The sequence below is a fragment of the Acromyrmex echinatior genome, chromosome 12 (genome assembly GCF_024713525.1).
Source record: "Acromyrmex echinatior isolate Ae372 chromosome 12, ASM2471352v2, whole genome shotgun sequence".
NCBI lineage: Eukaryota > Metazoa > Arthropoda > Insecta > Hymenoptera > Formicidae > Acromyrmex > Acromyrmex echinatior.
This window is the reverse complement of record NC_141863.1, coordinates 10,702,091-10,722,400: the sequence shown is the minus strand read 5'-3', so window position 1 is coordinate 10,722,400 and position 20,310 is coordinate 10,702,091. Positions and strand designations below refer to the sequence as shown.

The window sequence follows — 20,310 nt, the reverse complement described above, 5'->3', positions numbered from 1 at the left end:
TAATGTCGAAGCTTTTAAAGAGTAATTTTACAGAGAAGATGGGTGAAGGCATAACTCTACTTAAGCCCTTTTTCAAGAAATTAGCTTTTTTTATATAATATTGATCGTAATAGAGAAATATTGTTATATGTAACTTCTTAATTAACTTCTATATTACATAAATTTATTTGATACTGTACTCGTTTGTGTATAATAAAAAAGTAACAAATTATTTTAATTTTTATTAGAATCAAGATTTTATAATTATTAGACTTTTATTCCCCATCTTCTCAATTATTACAACACTTGAAGTACGAAAAGTACATTAGAACGGTATTTTCAAAAACCTCTATAACGAAGTGAATATATATTGTATTATGTCAAATAATCAGTACATTTTTTAGTTTCTTTGTACTTGACCAGAGAACTTTTTATTTGTGAATTTCGGGTTTACTTAATTGCTAGTTTCAGGCAATAAGGTAACCTTTTTTGATCAATAAATCACTCGCTGAAAATACAGTATAAACTCAAAATCGGAAGTTGATATAAAAATTTTAAATTTTACTAAAGAAAGATTAGAGACTTTTAATCTAAATTATTTTCATAACTCTTTTACTTCAATATTCCATCGAAAATTTTGTTAGAGCAGGCTGCCATGTTCTTTTTCCGAGTCATTAACAAATTGGTATTTTGGAATTATAAGCAATTATTTTTCATTGTACGGGCTAATATAAATTTCAAATCGAATCTCAATAAATGATTTTTATTTTGTGCATTAAGAATAACATATAGCATTTTATTTTCTAGAATCAAATTGTAATCTGTTTTACTTGTATATATGTATGTTTGTTTTAAACTCGCATCTTTAAAAACATATGAGTTACTTTTCATGATTACATATTATATTAAATTTAGATAATATATACTTTACGTATGTTCACTTTGAATTGAAACCTTGAATTGAAAAAAATTTAAACTTTCAATAATATTGTTGTTGTACAGTTACTTGTCATGGTAATATATCATCATTATGGTGATATATATTCATTTAAATTTTTGAAGGTTAACATTTTTTAGGATACACTTTAATTAAATTTTTGGAGATTTAAATTTTTGAAAATACGCTTTATGTATGTTCACTTCGAATTGGGACCTTGAATAATATATCAGTTACTTTTCATGGTAATATTATTTTAGATAATCATTAAAATTTTTAAAGGTTTAAATTTTTGAGAATTTGTTTTTGAACATGGCCTGATCTTTTCATTTTTATGATTTTTTAGAGATTAATAATATATCAGTTACTTTTCAAGGTAATGTATTATTTTAAATAGAGATGTTCGAGATTAGCATCCGTAAAGCCGATTTTATGGAATAAATGTATGGCATGTAGTTTAGAAACATCTAGAAACTTTATATTGCTTGAAATTGTTCTACAAGCTTCCAAATAAATTTGACGATCACCTTCCTTTGTTAAAGCCAAGATTGTAATCAACTCGCATGTTGTACATACACAAAAACATTTGTTCAAAAACGGCAATTATAATTCTTGTCGATCACAGCGCACGCGCGCTCGCACTACGCAAAAAATGTAATTCGCTCATGTCCCAATCATGGACGCTGAATTTGTAGTCGCTCATGGCAATACTGCGTCATTTGGCTATCTTCGCTAAAAATTGCCAATCACGGCTCAAATCATGAGGTCACCTTAAAAGTTCATATTTTTGGGGAATCTCATAGACAATTGACGAAAGGGATTTTTGTTCGATTAATTCGATAAAAAACCGGATCGAGTTGCGAGTTCTCTTAGTCTAAGTTACCGCTCCGCTATCTTAGTCAATCGCCTTCGAGATGTTCCGCTATCTTGATCACTCTGCCGAAAGAAAAACCGCCGCGCTCGATTAGTTAACAAAATTCGAAAAGGTATTCGCCTGTAAAAAAAGGAAAGTCAGTTTCTATTCATCATCACTTTATTGCGAAACTATTAAATTCAGAACTTATTACTCTTTTTTGTGAAGTCATCAATCTTGTGAATCATAATTAATAAAGAATTGTGATTTATTACGTGAATATTCGCTTTGACTGAATTTTCTACTCGTGATTGTATATATTAAGAGTTATATTATATTAAGAGTTTTAATTATAGTTTTCCACATCATCCTGGAGGTAATGTAGATGCGTTTTTTTTTAAGTTTTTCCCCAATAAGCTTATTCCACTAAAAAAAGATTTTCAAATATATTACTCGTAATAATAAAGCAAAGAAAAAATATTCCAAATTTTAATAATAAGAACGTCAATATTTAATTTTTGAATGTAAAAATTATCATTAAAAACATTTTATGAATGTTTCGCAAAAGCTTTCTCCTTAGCATATTTTCAATAATGGAGTGCTTTAAGAGGATGCTGGAGCGAAGGCTGAAGTTAATCAATGTTGATATTATAGGTTTTCATTTCCAATGTATAAGATGCTTACGCCCTCTGAAGTAATATGGTCATGCAGGAAATTCGATCGATTAATTATCGATATTTTTATTCCATTTCCTACATTACCATCTTAGCGAAAATATGTATTAGACTCGGTTTCACAGATGTAAGATTTATTTTATTTTGAAAAATTGTCCTATTTTAGAATTGAGAGAAAAAAATAAACTTACTAACCTTAAATTTAATTAATTTAAAATGAATCTTATATTTGTGGAATCGGGCCTCAGAAATACAGTTTGTATTATGCACACATCAATGTAGGCTGCATTCCAATATATACCACCAGTACTAAAAATCTGTAATATACATAAAGTATAGATTTTTAATTAATAGTTATATCGATACGTAATAGCACTTTTTCCTTACGTCCAAAGCCATTTTAGGTTACGATAATATATTATCAATAAATGAATACGACATTGCATGTACATAACGTAACTCCCCAGTAAATATGCATATCTTACAGACATTCCGAAAGATGACTTAAAAGAGACGTCTGTAAGACTTTTCTGAAAAGACGACTTTCAGTCAAGTTTTAAAGACAACCTTTTTAAAGATGCCTTTCAGACGACTTAAAAGAGACGTTTGTAAGACTTTTTCAAAAAATGTCTTTAAGACTTTTAATCAGGTTTTAAAGACAATTTTTTTTATGTAACAGATATTGTTCAGACATTCGTTTAAATCATCTTTCAGATCATCGTTTTAAGATATATTTGAGAACAAAAGATAAGACATTTTTATAAAATAATTCGTAAAGTTGAACTAGCGATACGACGCATTTTTATAACATATCGCACATAAAATACGTGCTTTCAGTATTGTTGGTGTCATGCTTTAGTTGCTTATTAGATTCTGTCGATTACTTTCTGCTTCCGGCAATTCCGGCGGAATGCTGAACCGTCTAAATCGTATATGTGTACATTTGGTGCTTTAGTTGCTTATTGGATTCTTTCGATTACTTTTTGCTTCCGGCAATTCCGGCGGAACGCCGAACCGTCTAAATCGTATATGTGTATATTGCATCTTATAAATGTTGAAAGAACAATGGCCATGTTCTGGTATACATTGCACTGAAAGTCTATAGTATTCGTAACATGAACTGTAGATTTTCGATCTATAGTTTACATTACGTATATATTATAGATTTTCAGTGCTGTCAGTGTATCGAAATTCGGCCAATATAACCTATAAAAATCGTTATGTCCAAAAGTAGTCTGAAAGACGTCTGAAGAATGGCATTATAGGTTATCTCAAAGGTATCTTATAGATATTACAGGGACTGTCTGAAAGACAATCATCAAAATGTCCAAAATATATCTTATATGACGTCTGACAGTGTAATAAAGCTAAAAGACAAACATAAGACATCTTAAAGATGCCTTAAAGACGTCTTTTACTAAAAATTGTCGGACATCCGAGGGAATTTTAAATCGTCTTAAAAGCGTTCTTTAAGACGACTTATTGTTTATTGGGTCTTTTTGCTCTGTCTAATAAAAAGAGATAGATTATAGACACTTATAATACTTACATTACTAACATGTCGACTTATATATCCAATATAGAAAATTGTATGTATTATATTATGTGAACACACACACACACACACACGCGCGCGCATTATGTAAACAGATAAAAGTTACTCACTGTTGAAATAATTATGCAGATATTATCTATTTATACACAATATTAGAATTTTATGTACATACATTCTATAAGAATGTGTATTCACATAACACAAATATAACATTTATAATTCTAACATTGTTGTAACATATATAAAGAAACATTAGTAAATATAAATTATAATTATATTTTATATGTATTATAATGTACGTATACACAATAATGTATCCAAAATAATGTTAATATTGCATATATCATTAATCGCTAACATGTTTATATGCAATAATAGAATAATATTTTGTGTCATTGTGTCATTGTACAAATATTATAATACACATAAAATGTAATTGTAATTCGTATTTATGAATATAATATGTAACATGTATTAGATATACATAGATATTTTACGTATAAAATATACGTAGCTACTTCATTTTTTGCTACGTTTAATAAAAAGATGTAGAACTTACTCATGTCAAAATATACAAATATTAGTGATGTTTATACTTAAATATAATACACATATAGGCAATGTTATATAATATTATAGTATATATGTATACTATAATAGTACATATGTATACTATAATAGTGTATAATAGTGTGAATAAACACAGATTACAGATAGAAGTTATTAATGCTAAGCTATTTATGCATTCCCTATGTTTAAATATGCAATATTAAAATTGTATGTATACATATATAATATAATGTGTATATATGTACACATAAAATTTAATTGCAATGTTTTGTATAAATAAACATAGGAAATATCTGCATGAATACTACAGAATAAATTACTTCTACCTCTATTTTGTGTAAATATTCATATCATAACACATGCAATAATCTAATATTGAAAAAAACAATTATTATATAGGGAACTTTAAATGTATAAAATACGTATAACTAACATAAATCAAGGCTAATGAGGCAATGTAGATATATAAGGAAAAATTCACATATTCAAAAAGATTGTGTTACTCACAAATTGCTAAAGATGAAGTGATGTAAAATTGTAGTAGATAGATTTGTATAAATGTAATTTTGTCATTAATTATGTATCAAAGCTTCTTGGCACGCTCTCTATCTATTAACATTTTACATTACTTCATCTCTGGCAATTTGAGACAATCTTTTGTACTTGTGAACTTTTCATAATATATCTGTATTGCTGAAGAGGACTTCAAAGTGAGTTGAAATGTACAAAGTAAAGAAGATATCATTTATCAGAGGATTCATAATTTGATTATTTTTTGTAAGATGTTACGTCTAATCATCTGTGTTTGATTCTCATTAGCTTTGATTTATGTTAGTTGTATGTATATTCTAATATTGAAAATATAAAAGCATAGATCACTGATATCCGTATATTTGATCATAAAAAACATATCTCTTATTATTAAACGTAGAAAAAAGAGAACACCTTTTTGTTATACGTAACAAAAAGAGATGAAGTAGCTACACACGTATGTGAATATGAATTAGAAATATATTTTATGTTTTATAATATGTGTACATCATAATGCACATAAAATATAATTCTAATATTCACTATTGTGTCTATATCATATCATGAAAAGCTAAGTATGAGTAACTCCTGTCTCTTCTTATCATAGACCTTCTGTAAGCCATTAGTCATAGATCAGAAATCAGAAAAATTTAATAAAAATTGACTAGTCACAGTCGTCAATTTTTAGTGTCAGACTTCTAATTTATGGCTTATTATTGTAAAAGGCCCATTAAACATGATAAAAAAAGATGGAATAGCTACATATGTATGTGCAATGTATTTATGTACTGACAATACATGTTACATCCTAAGTTAAAATAGTATTGCGAAAAAAAAAGGAAAAAGTGGTATTACATTATACGTGTATGCATGTATTTCAAATACATGTTTTCATTCGATATATATCTATGTCACAGTTCATTTAGTAAAAATATACTTGCTGTTAGTCAACATATACATTGATACCTATAATGTATACCTATAAGTGTATACATTTACTAAAACACTTTGAATATACTTATATACATTTCATAAACGTACAGCGTCGTATGAAAATTATGTATATGACTGTGTAATGTATGTTACATATATGTATAGCACATACATGTATAACATATATATATTATATAGCATGTCCAAAAAACCCCGAATTTATGAGCTGAACATAAAGGTGACTATAACTAATCGTGAAGAAATGTAAATTGTACTTGTATCGGCATACTGAGTACGCCAAAATATAATGCGTTGACCTATGACTATGATTCACGTTCTATGACTCAATTACGGCCATCCTTGTGCTATAAGGCCCTTACATAACGTTTTTTTTTTAAAGAAACGCTTCAGACAAAATTTGTATGGTTTCAAAGAAACTATTTATTGAAATTCAATTTGATCATGGGTGACGTCTGCAGAGTCAAATCAAGTCTCTATGATTTTTTAATGAAACATACTATTTTTATTGTATACTCTAATACACAGTTATTATTGATTTATACGAGGATATAAGTTCGAAAAGTTCTCGATCTAATAGAAATTCTAATAGAGATTCTATAGAAATGATCCCATAAATATCAAATTACTATAATTTTAGAAAAATTTGATCCTTTACAGAATTACTGTTAAAATTTCAGACAGATGTGTTCATTAGTTTCTTTTTTTGGTCGTGTCAAGCAATCAGCTTTTGATTCCATCATGACAATGCATCTATTCACATTTCTTTAATTGCAGACGCAAAATTCTACAAATTGGTTAGGTAATTGTATTTCACCAAATTTGATAATCGAATGCCTCTACCAGTAAATTAAAAATAGTCAGTGCACGATGAACGCCTCTGAAATTTATCTATAACTAGCCAAAGCACGATTTACGGCTATGACATTTGGTCATAGATCGCCAGCTCACGATTAACGCCTCTAACAGTAAATTAAAAATAATCAGCCCACGATGAACGTCTCTGACATTGGATAATCATAATTAGATAAAGCACAATTTATTGTTATAACATTTAATCGTATCACTTATTGTATATTTAACTATATCATATATTGTATTTAAATAAAAGTGATATTTTCATGAATGACAGATAAACTTTTCCATTTTGGCTTTATAGAGTGCCTTCCAACAAGAAACACATATCACAATAATCTTTTAATCAATTTTTCTTTATAGAATGCCTTCCAACTAGTGTTACCAGATACCGGCGAAGCAATTTCTCTGTTGGCATATGATAATCTCCATAGTTTTCCCTATTTCCGTTCTTCTCAAAATTCCTGTTTTTCCAAATTTTCCGCTAATTTCATCTATTTCTCTTAAATTACAAAATTTTTGTTTTTTTTACAAATTTTATTAAAATAAAATCATAAATTATTTTTTTATTAATATACGTAGACTGCTGGAAAAGTTTCTGCAATCTAATATTTCCAGTGGCGCCAACATTCTACTATCATATTCGTAAAATTAGACGTTTTTAACCTATAATTCAATTGACAATTTGTACCTAAGCCAACTAGTTTTGTTTGCATAATATTTTAAAAGAAATTATTTTGTGAAAAAAATGGAAATTTTACGTGAAAATTTTCGAGCAATAATTTTTTACGATTACAAATGTAATCTAACTCCGAAACAATGCATCAATTGACTTTATTTGGCTTTTGGGAATGAAGTACCATCCAATAGGACTGTTTATAATTGGTTTGCCGAATTCCAGCGTGGACGTACCTTTCTTTGTGACGAATTCCATGAAGGTCATCCATCCACGTCTGTTGTTGCCATTAATGTTGATGCTGTGCGTGAAATGATTGAGTGAGACCGGCATATGACATACCGCGAGATTCAGGCATCCTTAGGCATTGAAAGCAATATATACGATTTTACATGATCACTTGAGCGTACGGAAACTTTGCAGTCGTTGGATCCCACACAATTTAACCGAAGCTCAAAAACAGGCTCGTGTTAAATGGAACAAAGAAATGCTCAAGAAATTCAATCGAAGTCGGTCAAATTTGATCTACAATATCGTTACTGGGGACGAAACATGGATCTATTCGTATGAGCCCGAAAGTAAGCAACAATCCACTGTTTGGGTATTTCAAAATGAACCGAAACCAACAGAAGTTGTTCGTGCACGCAGTACTGCCAAGCAAATGATTGCTTGTTTCTTCAGTTATACCGGACATGTGGCATTAGAGGATCGAAGGATTGTAAATACTGATTGGTATACAATAATTTGTTTGCCAGAAGTCATAAATGAAATGCGTAAAACAAACCGAAATCGTTGCATCGTCCTTCATCATGACAACGCCAGCTGTCACACAACATCAAATCGTTGATTTTTTATCCAGTAAAAATCGAATTGATAACTCATTTGAGGTTACAGCCTCAAAGTGGAAAAAATGTTTCGAAAATTGGTTCGAGCGTATGCAAAAATGTATCGATTTAAGGCGAATACTTCAAAAAATAATAAAGCCATTTACCGAATTTTACATGTTTTTTTTTCATATTGTTTGCAGAAACTTTTCCAGCAGCCTTACATACGTATCATAATTTGGAATTATAATAAATATGGAACAGAACATAAACCTTTGTTACACGGCATTGGTAAAACCATTTTATGAAACTGGCCAATTATAGTTGTTCCTCGGAGCTCGGAAGAATGGAACGACTGTAATTGGCCAGTTTTATAAAATGATTTTTATTAAAACGGTTTTACCAATGCCGTATAAACGTAATAATATAAAAGAAAATATATAATAATAAGTACTATAAATTAATGAATAATATATAATATTTTTATTGTGCAATATTAGAAGTTTTAAAGAAACAAATAAAATGCGCATAATTTTAACATAAGTCTAATACGGAATCTATTATACAATGGAAGTCGTAGCAGTCGTCTTAAATCATAGAAAATTAACCAATCACAGTTAAATATAAGAAATATAATTGATTCTGGTTGGTCAATTTTCTATTAAAGACACTATCGCTACGACTTCTATTATAGATTTCGTATCAGAAATCAGACTAATAAGGCTAGTAATTAACATAAATTGGTGTTCCATACATAACTTATCTTAACCTAAACAAATACATATTTGTAGCACAAATCTAATTTCAAAAATCAGTCTAGTAAGATTAAACATGTGCGTAGCCGCCCCGAACCCAAGGTTCCGAACTGCTAGGCTGCGTTCGGAAACATCACCCAGGCGCACCCACGTATTGTTTTATTTAATATAGGATGAATAACAAGAATAAAACGACACATAGGGTACTCGGGTGATGTTTCTGAACGTAGCCATTCTGTCCACACACCACTGTCTGACCATCGTGGTGACCATTCCACGCCGATCATCGAAATCGACCGAAAAAAACCAAGCCTAAAACAAAATTTTCGTTTACCGTGAAAAACTCCTAAATTTTAACATATTTTACAAAAAATCTCTTTTTCCCTCTTTCATTTTTTTTTCTTGTAATTCTCTCTAGGTTTCGGGAAATTTCCTTGCATCTGACAACACTGTTTCCAGCAAGAGACACAGTGTGATACGGTATGACACGGTGCATCATTACAGTCTTGTTATTCGCCAATACAAGAATGAGATAGTCATTATGTTGTACTGAGTGAGTCACTTGTTAGAAAGCACCCATAACCTTCTCTTACCAAAGGCAGACAATTTTCTGCTACTATTTTTTCTATTTTGTGGACAGAAAACACTATATAAATATAAATAAATAAATAAATAAATAAATATATATATATATATATGTATACGTACATTTATATATGGGTGTGTTTAGAATACTACTACACTGAATTGACAGTACTGTTATGCGGCAAAGATTCTGTGAACGCGGGTTATACTGATTACAACTGCTTGACTCGTATAACGCCGTTGTTTACTACGCAAACAGCGTCACGCAAAACGATATATGTACACATATACACACATATACATACAACAAACATTCACTTTTCACATTTTCATTCTAGGAAAAAAAATATATAATCGACATCATGGTCACATTATCTTCTCCTTAACGACTAATTAAGAAAAGGCGTTCACCGTATCTAAATCTACGTTATTGTAAAAACTCTCTATTATCTTTGAAATTCTATTATTGATACATCATTTAAGTGCATTCTCCAGGTTTATTCCACTAAAAAAAAAATACAAATAGATGACCAGATATATGACGCGGTAAACTAAAATTCTATATTACATTCTGTGGCACAAAAATGTGATCAGTAGTCCTTTGAAACTGAATGTATCATAAAAATAATAAAGTAATATTTCAAAAGTATATTACATCTGTAAAATGCATTAAGTTATTAATATGATGTTCAATCACCATTATTAAGAAAATACAATATTGTGTAGGAAGGAAAATATTTTCATAACAAGGAAAAGGAAGGTATGGTTACAGCATGTTTCTTATGCTATGACGCTCTTGAGATACACGTCCGTGCGTGAGCGGTTCGGTCGTCAAGTGTCGAGCGGTTATGAAAGAAAAGTAGGCAGCATTTCAGAAATCGGCCCAAAATGCTCAACTAATTTCGAGTACATTGAAGTACACGTATATAATTTCTGAAATTTTATAAAAAGTATATTTGGAGTAATATGTTTATTAATAACGTTATTTGTTAAATAAAAATTATGAAAAAAGGGAAAAACAGGATCGAACATAAGATCTTCAATATTCTGATCTTGCACGTCCGAAACCACGTTGAGTTCTTGCAGATCACCTCGACGCGGTACATACAGTGCACGGAAAGTCATAAACTATTGTATATCTCATCAATGTTTATGTTTTGAAATCATTTTTGCTATTATATGTTAATAAAAAAGATATATAATGATTAATATAATTTAATAAAAAGAAAATGAAAGAATTTTAATTCACAAACACGGTTGCCAGTTTTCCGTTTTTTTTTTTGCCAGACTTCGGTTGCTTGGACTAATATTTAATACTCTAGCAGACAACAAAAATTGGAGATTTTCACATCTGCTGGAGTATTGAATGTTACTCCAAGAAACTGAAGTCTGTCAAAAAAAAAAAAAAACGGAGAACTGGCAACCATGTTTGTGATTTAAAATTCTTTCTATTTTTGTTGTTTCGATAGAGCAAGACAGAGAAAAAACAAAAACAGATAGAAGCTCCGATTGTAACCGCGCGGTCTCCGCGCGGACATTCCGCCGAACTGGGCTCGTCTAACAAAACAATGTCTCTGTCCTTCTCTCTATGGTCGCTTGTTTCTAGCGACCGAAAATATTTTCTCGGCGATCTCGGCCGCTTGACGTGTATCATAAGGGGGAAAGAGACATTCTAGATGATACATAATTTTTATTAAATTATATTAACCCTTTGCCCTACTATTTTAGTTACGATTATTTTAATTATGGCGCGTGCCATAATTAACAGCCTGGAACGTGTTGTTTATGTTTGGCCTGATAAGCCCGATGTACCACGGCTCTCATCAATGATACTTATGTTTGGCCCGATTTCTTTACTACGAGTCTCACACGATATTGTAAGTGAAAGGGTTAATCATATACCTTTCTCATTAATGTATAATAGCAAAAATGATTTCAAATCATTTTTGTTAGTGATAGTTAACGAGATATAGTTTACGATTTTCCGTGTATTTTATGTATCGCGTTCATAGAGGCGATCCACAAAAACTCAACGTGGTCTCGGGCGTTAGGTGCGAGATCAGAATGTTGAGGATTCTATATTCGATCCTGCTTTTTCTTTTTTTTCATAATTTTCCTTTTTCCTATTTTTCCTTTATAATCGCTTAACGATCGACGGCTGAACCGTTGGAATCGCACACGTGCATCTCAGGAACGTCACATAAGAAACATGCTGCGACCATACCTTCCAGCATGAAAATGATCATGATAACATGACAATATTTTAGCATGAAAATTATCGTGAAAATATTTTCCTTCTTACATAATTGTTATTTTCTTAATTATAATGATTGAACATCATATTAATAAGTAAATACATTTTACTAAATGTAATGTTTTAAAATATTACTTTATTATTTTCATGATACATTCGGTTTTCTTTCAAAGAGCTACTGACCACGCTTATGTGCCACAAAATGTAATATCTTTTAATATAGAATACTGATAATATCAATTTAAGGCTGAAGAATAAGAGTCGATACAGAACGAGATGCGTAATTTTAAACTGGAATGATGACTTAACTCCAATAACTCCGCGATGTGAATAAAGAAGGCATGTTGAATAAAGAAGACATCACAGAAGATTAAAGAAAGTAAAGAATTGATATAACATATTTCTTAATGCAACACTCCTGAGATACACATCCGCGCGCGATCTGGTGCGGCTCAGCCGTCGAGCATTGAGCGGCGGCGGCGGGGGAAAAGAAGACGACGCTTCAAAAGTCGGCCCAAAATTTAACATGTACTCCAATAACTATGGGAAGAATACCGAATCACTTCAATAGATAAATACAAAATTATTTGTATATTGCATATAAAGGCACATATAAAGATTTTTGATTTGTTAATTATAAAATTATATTAACATCATCCTTATATTTATATTAATCATCGCACTTTTGCGATTTGATTCATTATCAGAATTTTCATACATTCGAATGATAATTATAAAAAAAAACATTTCATAGAAAGTACTGATCGACATCAAACGTAACATTATTACAGAAATATGATTTCTTTTCAGATTTTTTCTAACTGGTTTTCTATCTATTCGATATATACTTATTTTCTATCTATTCGACGCATACTACGTCGAATTGATATTTGCTACAATTGTCGGTTTAAAACTTTTAGAAATACAAATATAATTTCAATAATTAAATAAAAATATATTTAGTCTGTAATATGTGTTTATTAACATTGTCACTTATTTAAAAAAAAAATTACGAAAAAAGGAAAAAGAAATTGATCGTGGGATCTCTAACATTCAGATCTTGCACTTTACGCGCGAGACCACGCCGAGATCTTGCAAATCACTTCTATGAACGTGATATATAATTCATGGAAATATCAATATCTCATAAATTATCGTATTTTGAAATTATTTTTGCTATTGTACATAAATTGGAAGGATATAGGATTATTATAATTTATTAAAACTTATACATTATCTATAATGTTTCTTCTCCTCTTAATTATACACGTTGAGTGGCCGAAATTTCCCAGAAAGCAGAGAGGGAGAAGGGAGGAAGGAGGAGAGAGGGGGAGAGAGGGAGAGGGAGAAAGAGGGGGAGGGGGCTCTGAATGATAGATTCGCTCGGCAGCCTTATTACAATCGGAGCTTCTATCCTTTTTTTTTCTCTGTCTCACTCTGTCGTACTTCTGTTTCAATAATTCATTCTGCAATTCAAGAATATAATTTCTATCGATTCTGGTTTCGTATCATCGCCGATGCAAGGACGCATGATTCCTTTTCTAAACAATGATCCTGATATGCACTTCTATATATACAAAAATATATTATTATTATAGCCTTTCCAGCCGATAATATATTACTGATTTATACAATGATTCAATCCATTTCTGTAATTAAAGCGGTACTTCGCGCGAAGAATGGCGCTTCTTACTAAGTCAAAATTTCGACATCCGAGTCGAATAAAAAATGTACTATATACAATAATTTCAGACCTCGCACGTTTAAAATATGTAGCTGGCGATTTACAGATAACCTCAAAGAATACTATGATTGCAGAAACGAGTTATGAACTTTAGTATAAGAGCAATGAGTTCGAAAATTTCATTTATATGCTGCGTCTGCTACGAGATTATCGCTTGTCGTTCCGATTTATGTTTCGAAGCTCAACCGAAACACATCGCGTTCGAGCCCTGATATATGTATTAGGTGTACAAATAAGTTTCCGCCGTTTGACAAAAGACTGCGCCACTAGCAAGCTATGGTTAAAATTGTCTGATGTAAAACATTATATCGTAAGGTTGAACATCTGTCAACAACATAATCTTGAAATACTAGCGATTTTATATCAGCATCATATATTTTTTTTTGTGCGAAAATGCCAAGTTTTGAGTCGAAGCGTCATTTGCGGGAACTTTTGATTTACTTCTTTAATTTGAAGAAATCTGCAGCTGAGGCTCATCGATTACTTGTAGAAGCATATGGTGAGGCTGTCTTAAGTGAGAGAAGTTGTCGTGAATGGTTTCAAAAATTTAAGAACGGTGAATTTGACGTCGAAGACAAAGAACGTAGCGGAAGGCCGAAAGTGTACGAAGACGCGGAATTGGAAGCATTATTGAATGAAGATTCGTGCCAAACGCAAAAAGAACTTGCACTTACATTTTGACTTACATCAATAAAACATTATGTATCGTTCTTTCATAATATAAATGCTTAATTTTTTTATTAAAAACGGCGGAAACTTATTTGTATACCTAATATGTGTAAATAATTCAGTAAATAAAGTTTAGACATGTTATATATGTACACACATACACACACACACACACACACGCACGCACGCACGCACGCACGCATGCACACGCATATACATACGCACGCGTATATATGCGTATATATATATAGGTATATATACTACTAGATGGGGTGAAAAGTAACCTCCTTAACCGCCAGAATGCGCCATTACTGCAAAAAAGTTTATGGTGCCTTGTAGTCCGTTCATATTTAGGCAGACATGCCAAGTGGCAGTGCGATACTGCCCTTAGTTTTGTTTTGAGAGCTGATTGTTGTTGACGTGTTTGCGAAAACGATTTTCGTTCTCTCATAAAACATTATTTTTTGAGAGGCAAAACGGCGAAGGAAACAAAAGAAAAGTTGGATAAATATTATGTGGCTAATACTCCGTCAGATTACACCGTCAAATATTGGTTTCGAGAGTTTCGTGGTGGCCGCAACTCCACTACCGATGAAGTCCGCAGCGGCAGGCCCTCCGATGCGGTTACCGAGGAAAATGTCAAAAAAATACATGAAATGGTGTTGGCTGACCGGAAAGTGAAGGTGCGCGAGCTAGCAGATGCTACAAAGATTAGTACTGAGCGAACACGCTATATTTTGGGCGAGATTCTGCATAAGGAAAAAATTTTTTTCATTCCCAAGGAGGTTACTTTTCACCCCACCTAGTATATATATATATGTACAGGGTGGCATAAATATACGGTCCCACTCGTCCCGAGCAGGTAGAGCGAACTAAACTGAATAGAAAAGTCCTGTACTATTTTGCAATACTCGCAATAATTAACGAGATATTAACGTTTAAAGATAGCCAAATACGCGCGTCCGTCCAACCTACTATTGTCGAAGGTATGGCCTACCGAGCGCACAGCGCGCGGGCCGCGAGGAGCGGAATGGCCTAACGCGCAAATGAAATTTTTGGAGATTTTTTTCTCTTATACTAAAGCCTTTACCTCGTTTGTAAAAACATAGGATTGTTCTTTTAGGTTTTCTGCAATTCACCAACTACTTTTTATGTACGTGCAAAGTCTGTAACGCTTATATGGAGTACATATTGTGACGCGTTGACTATAGAAGCCAATAATAAAACTGTGTCTTCAATTTTCTTTCATTTTTCGTATTCAAATGTAGCTGGCGAATTGCGTTGTTGTCGATACTTTAATTGTGGAGAAGGATTTTTCAATCCATAAACACAATTAAGAGAAAAGAGTCTTTAATAATTAATGGTAAAACAGGACATTCTAGCATCCCTTTAAATAGCTTTAGAAAAAAATCATGTTTAAAACAAAAAGAAACCTTTTAAACTTGTATTTATTATATTTTATTAAAACGCATTTTTACTTTTAAATATTTTAAACGTTTCTGAGGTACATTTTAGCATTTAATTACTTCTTCATTTTTCTAAAATTTGGGCGTATTATCACATAAATATATATATATATATATATATATATATATATTTGAATGTATTATTTATTATTTAACATTTTATTTAACTGTTTATATTTTAAGTTATATAAATTTAAACCGTAGCATTTTGCTAATATGGTCCTTTATGCGTATTGATTACTATGCGTATTGATACGGCTTCTTTTTTGAGATTTTTGTTTCAAAATAATTATTCTTTGTATTAATTGTAGTTCTAACATTAATCTATAATTTACATTACTATAGATTTTAGGCTGTCGAGCTACTTATATACAGGGTGTTTGGAAAAATAATGATAAATCTTTCGCATAGGGGCAAAATGGACTAAACTGAGAAGAAAAATACTGTACCATTTTGCAATTTTCGTAATAGTTAATAAGATATTAATTGCTTGAATAGTTATAAGATATAAATTGACGAAAATTGGTCTTCAATAATTTTTACTCAAATACTATCAACTTTACAGAAAAACTGTAAAAAACAAAAATTGTTTATTTTTTTTCTCATAGAACTCTACGAATTATAAAGATTATGCGTTTCGCGGGTTTTCTCCGTGTCCAGATCCATTCTTGGAATGCTTTAGGCCATCAAGTGTATAGAAAACTAACACTAGATAGATACTTCATGCCGAGTCGCACCACTACCCTACAAAAACAGTCTGCAATCAACTCACTTGTACATAGAGCTTTCACCATCTTTGACAAAGAACATCAACAGTCAGAACTCAACCACTTAAAACTAGTTTTACAGAAAAACAGACATGACAAAGAAGATATAAAACAATCAATAAACATGCAAACAACAAGACAACGATCTCTGCCACACAACCAGGCGAAAGGATTCTCGCGAAACGCATAATCTTTATATAGAAAGCATTCATGGAAGCCTCAAGAATATTAAGTCTATGAATTTTTTCAGAATTTTTTATCAACTTTTTGGTACTGCATTTTCTCATTTTTACCAATACAAAAAAATATAGTATTAAAAAATTCTGAAAAAATTCTAAAAAAATTTTTAGAGTTGTATGTAAAGAAAATTAACAATTATTGTCTGATGTAATTTTTTTGTAAAATTGATAGTATTTGAGTAAAAAATTATTAAAAACCTTTGGCAATTTTTAGCAATTAATATTGAATGTAACACGAGAAGTTGTCTCTATACGTTTGAAATCCATGGGAAAGATCCAGAAGATGGGAAAATGGATTCCACATGAACTGAATGAAAAACAGCAGGAAAACCGAAAAACCACTTGCGAAATGCTGCTCGCCAGGTACAAAAGAAAGTCATTTCTCTATCGAATTGTGATTGGCGATGAAAAGTGGATATATTTTGAGAATCCTAAGCGTAAAAGATCATGGGTAACTCCAAGCGAACCATCGACATCGACTGCAAGGCCAAATCGCTATGGATGGAAGACAATGTTCTGTGTTTGGTGGGATCAGAAAGGTGTGATCTATTATGAGCTGCTAAAACCTGGCGAAACCGTTAATACCGAACGCTACCGACAACAAATGATCAATTTGAATCAAGCTTTGCGTGAAAAACGACCGGAATATCAAAAAAGGCAACACAAAGATTTTCCTTCATAATAATGCACCATCACACACAGCAAAACTGGTCAAGGAAATGATTGAGGCGTTTGATTGGGAAATACTTTCGCATGCGGCTTACACACCAGACTTGGCTCCGTCCGATTACTATTGATTTGCATCGATGGGACACGCACTTGCTCAGCAGCGCTTCATTTCTTACGAAGATGTACGAAAATGGCTATATGACTGGTTTGGCTCAAAAGAGCAACAATTTTTTTGGCGTGGCATCCACAAATTGTCAGACAGGTGGAAAAAATGTATAGCTAGCGATGGGCAATACTTCGAATAAAATATTTTTTATCATTTTCATGCAATAAACGTGTATTTTCTATTAAAAAATTCCGGTTTCATATTTACATACCTGGTACATTTGTATCATGCATATATTCTGCAATACATTCTTTTTTGATAATTTTATAATCAAACTGTTTTCTAAACAAAACTAACTTTTTAAGATTATTTTTATGGAAGGACACATTATCATTCATGTTTCTCTTCGATTCGCCATTATGCAATGTTATTACATTTTTATTAGTAGTGTCTTAAATAATAAATTTTGTAATTTTGAGTCCAAAATTGATTCAACAACATTTCAATGAAGGTAATTGTCAAGTTTTAAACTTAAATATTTATCATTAATCAAATAAACCAAGTTATATGAGTGTAAAATGTAACTGGAGTGTCACCTTCTCCTCTAAATATTATTAAAAATATACTTAAAAAGAAATAATGTTTTAAATTGCTTAAAAAAAAGCATGTTTAATTTAATCTAATGTTTAAAACATGTTTTAAATATTTGTTTAAAAAAAAAAGGTTTTAAACAAAACAATCCTGGAGGGAAGTCGGCGCGCAGTCGAGTGGGGAAGATCCGCTCGGCGATTCACGCGTATTTGAATTCGTGTGCTAAAATTTGCTAAATTTACATTTACATCAGCAATAAATTGACCGAAACCTGATTTTTTTAAATCTGGGGTAGCTCAACGAGATATAAACAAATAGTTTAACTAAATGTTTCGCAAAGTAATTGTAATCATGAAATTTTTAGTTTTTTGATTTATTACTAAAAAATCACATTTGAATATGAAGTGCATGTCTGATTAACAAATTTAAGTTACATTAACTATATTTCTTTATTTAACATGCTGTAAAAAGTGTCCAATTGGACAATTAAATATACGGAATTATCAGTACAAAATTGTTTTTGTGAATTTAATTGCAGATATGACATATGTAAACAAATAATAAATAACTTGCCAAATGTTGTGACTGTTGAATAGTTGCAAAATATATTTTTCATGTAACACTAATTTACTTTTATATTTGCGAAAGTTAGTGTTATATCTTTAATAGTTGTGCTAACTTTTGGCACATTACTTATTAATTATTTGTTTACATATGTCATATTGGTAAAGCTCCTGTTTAAGGGAACCCTCTCCGATGACCTTGACCTTGACATATGTTATCAAAATGACTCTGAGTGATCTCCAACAGGTTTTAGCCGTCGCTCGTCCTTCGTTAAAAAGTTATGAACAAATTTCGAAAATACGTTTCTATTTCTGCTATACCATATCTCCTAAACCAATGCCGCCCCTCACTTTTTGCAGGAAATCACTCAACTTTATTTGTACGAGAAAAATGTAATTAGACAAAATGTTGAGTATCCGCGATGTAAAATCTGTCTCAATATACGTGCTCCTTTGCAGGAGCGGGGGGGGAATCGAAGGTGAAAGTCGTGCGCCCCTGAAGCAAGGGGCTGAGAATCAAAGGTGAGAGTCGAAAGTGAGAGTCATGCATCTCTTTGCAAAGGGAGAGGGGGGTGAGAGTCCTGTGCCCCTGAAGCGAGGAGGAAGGGGGGTGAGAGTTTCTTGTCGTGAAAAATCGTAATATATAGTAATATCGTATAAAATCATAATATATATTTTAAAATGAATTTTTGTTTCATGTAGTAGAAAAGAGACTTTATTTTTCAAATTTTTTTCAACTTTTTAACGAAGGACGAGCAAAATATGTTGAAAGTCACTCAGGATCATGACCTTGATAACATACAATATATCAAGGTCTAGATCATCGGAGAGAGTTCTCCTAAACAGGGTTCTCCTAAAGGAGTTTTATCGTCATATTTGCATCTGCAATTAAATTCACAAAAACAATTTTTTACTGATAATTCCGTATATTTAATTGTCCAATTGGACACTTTTTACAGTATATTAAATAAAGAAACATAACTAAATAATGCGACTTAAATTTATTATTCAGACATGCGTCCCATACTCAAACGTGATTTTGTAGTAATAAACCGAAAAAATAAAAATTCAGGAAAGAAAAAATTTTTTAAACTAAAAATTTCATGGTTACAATTCGAGATTTTTTAACAGCAAATTCAATTCTTCCTTGATAAATTGATGCCAAACGGAACTCTTAATCTTAATTCAGACGCGAGATTTTCTAACAATTTAAATATATCTTATATATATTAAATATAATTATTAAATATATATTTTCTAACAATTCCATGTATTTTTAAATGCAACAATTTTTTAAAAATTTATTTTTTAAAGATTCAATCTTATACAATAAGATTGAATTCATTTATAATAAGTTTATTATAAAAGAATAGATTTAGAATAAAATGATTTTTAATTTTTATTCATAGAAGAAATTAATAGATCTTATTCTCGTAACTTGTTATTGTAAAATTCGTAAGAACTTGCAACCAGTATTCTAATTTTATGCGTATGTAT

The 20,310-nt window shown here is 31.1% G+C and overlaps 1 long non-coding RNA gene across 2 annotated transcripts; it reads right to left on the bottom strand.

Annotated features, from left to right (window-relative positions):
• Positions 1-407: 407 nt before the first annotated feature.
• On the bottom strand, positions 408-11,020 carry LOC147907874 (uncharacterized). 2 transcript variants are annotated; one of them, XR_015546904.1, is made up of 4 exons: positions 3,993-11,020; positions 2,831-2,973; positions 2,639-2,760; positions 408-2,195 (listed from the first exon to the last, which is right to left on the bottom strand). It is a non-coding gene; the product is annotated as an uncharacterized LOC147907874 (long non-coding RNA). The 2 variants fall into 2 exon arrangements; XR_015546905.1 differs by lacking the exon at positions 2,831-2,973 and having other exon boundaries at positions 3,993-10,998.
• Positions 11,021-20,310: the final 9,290 nt, after the last annotated feature.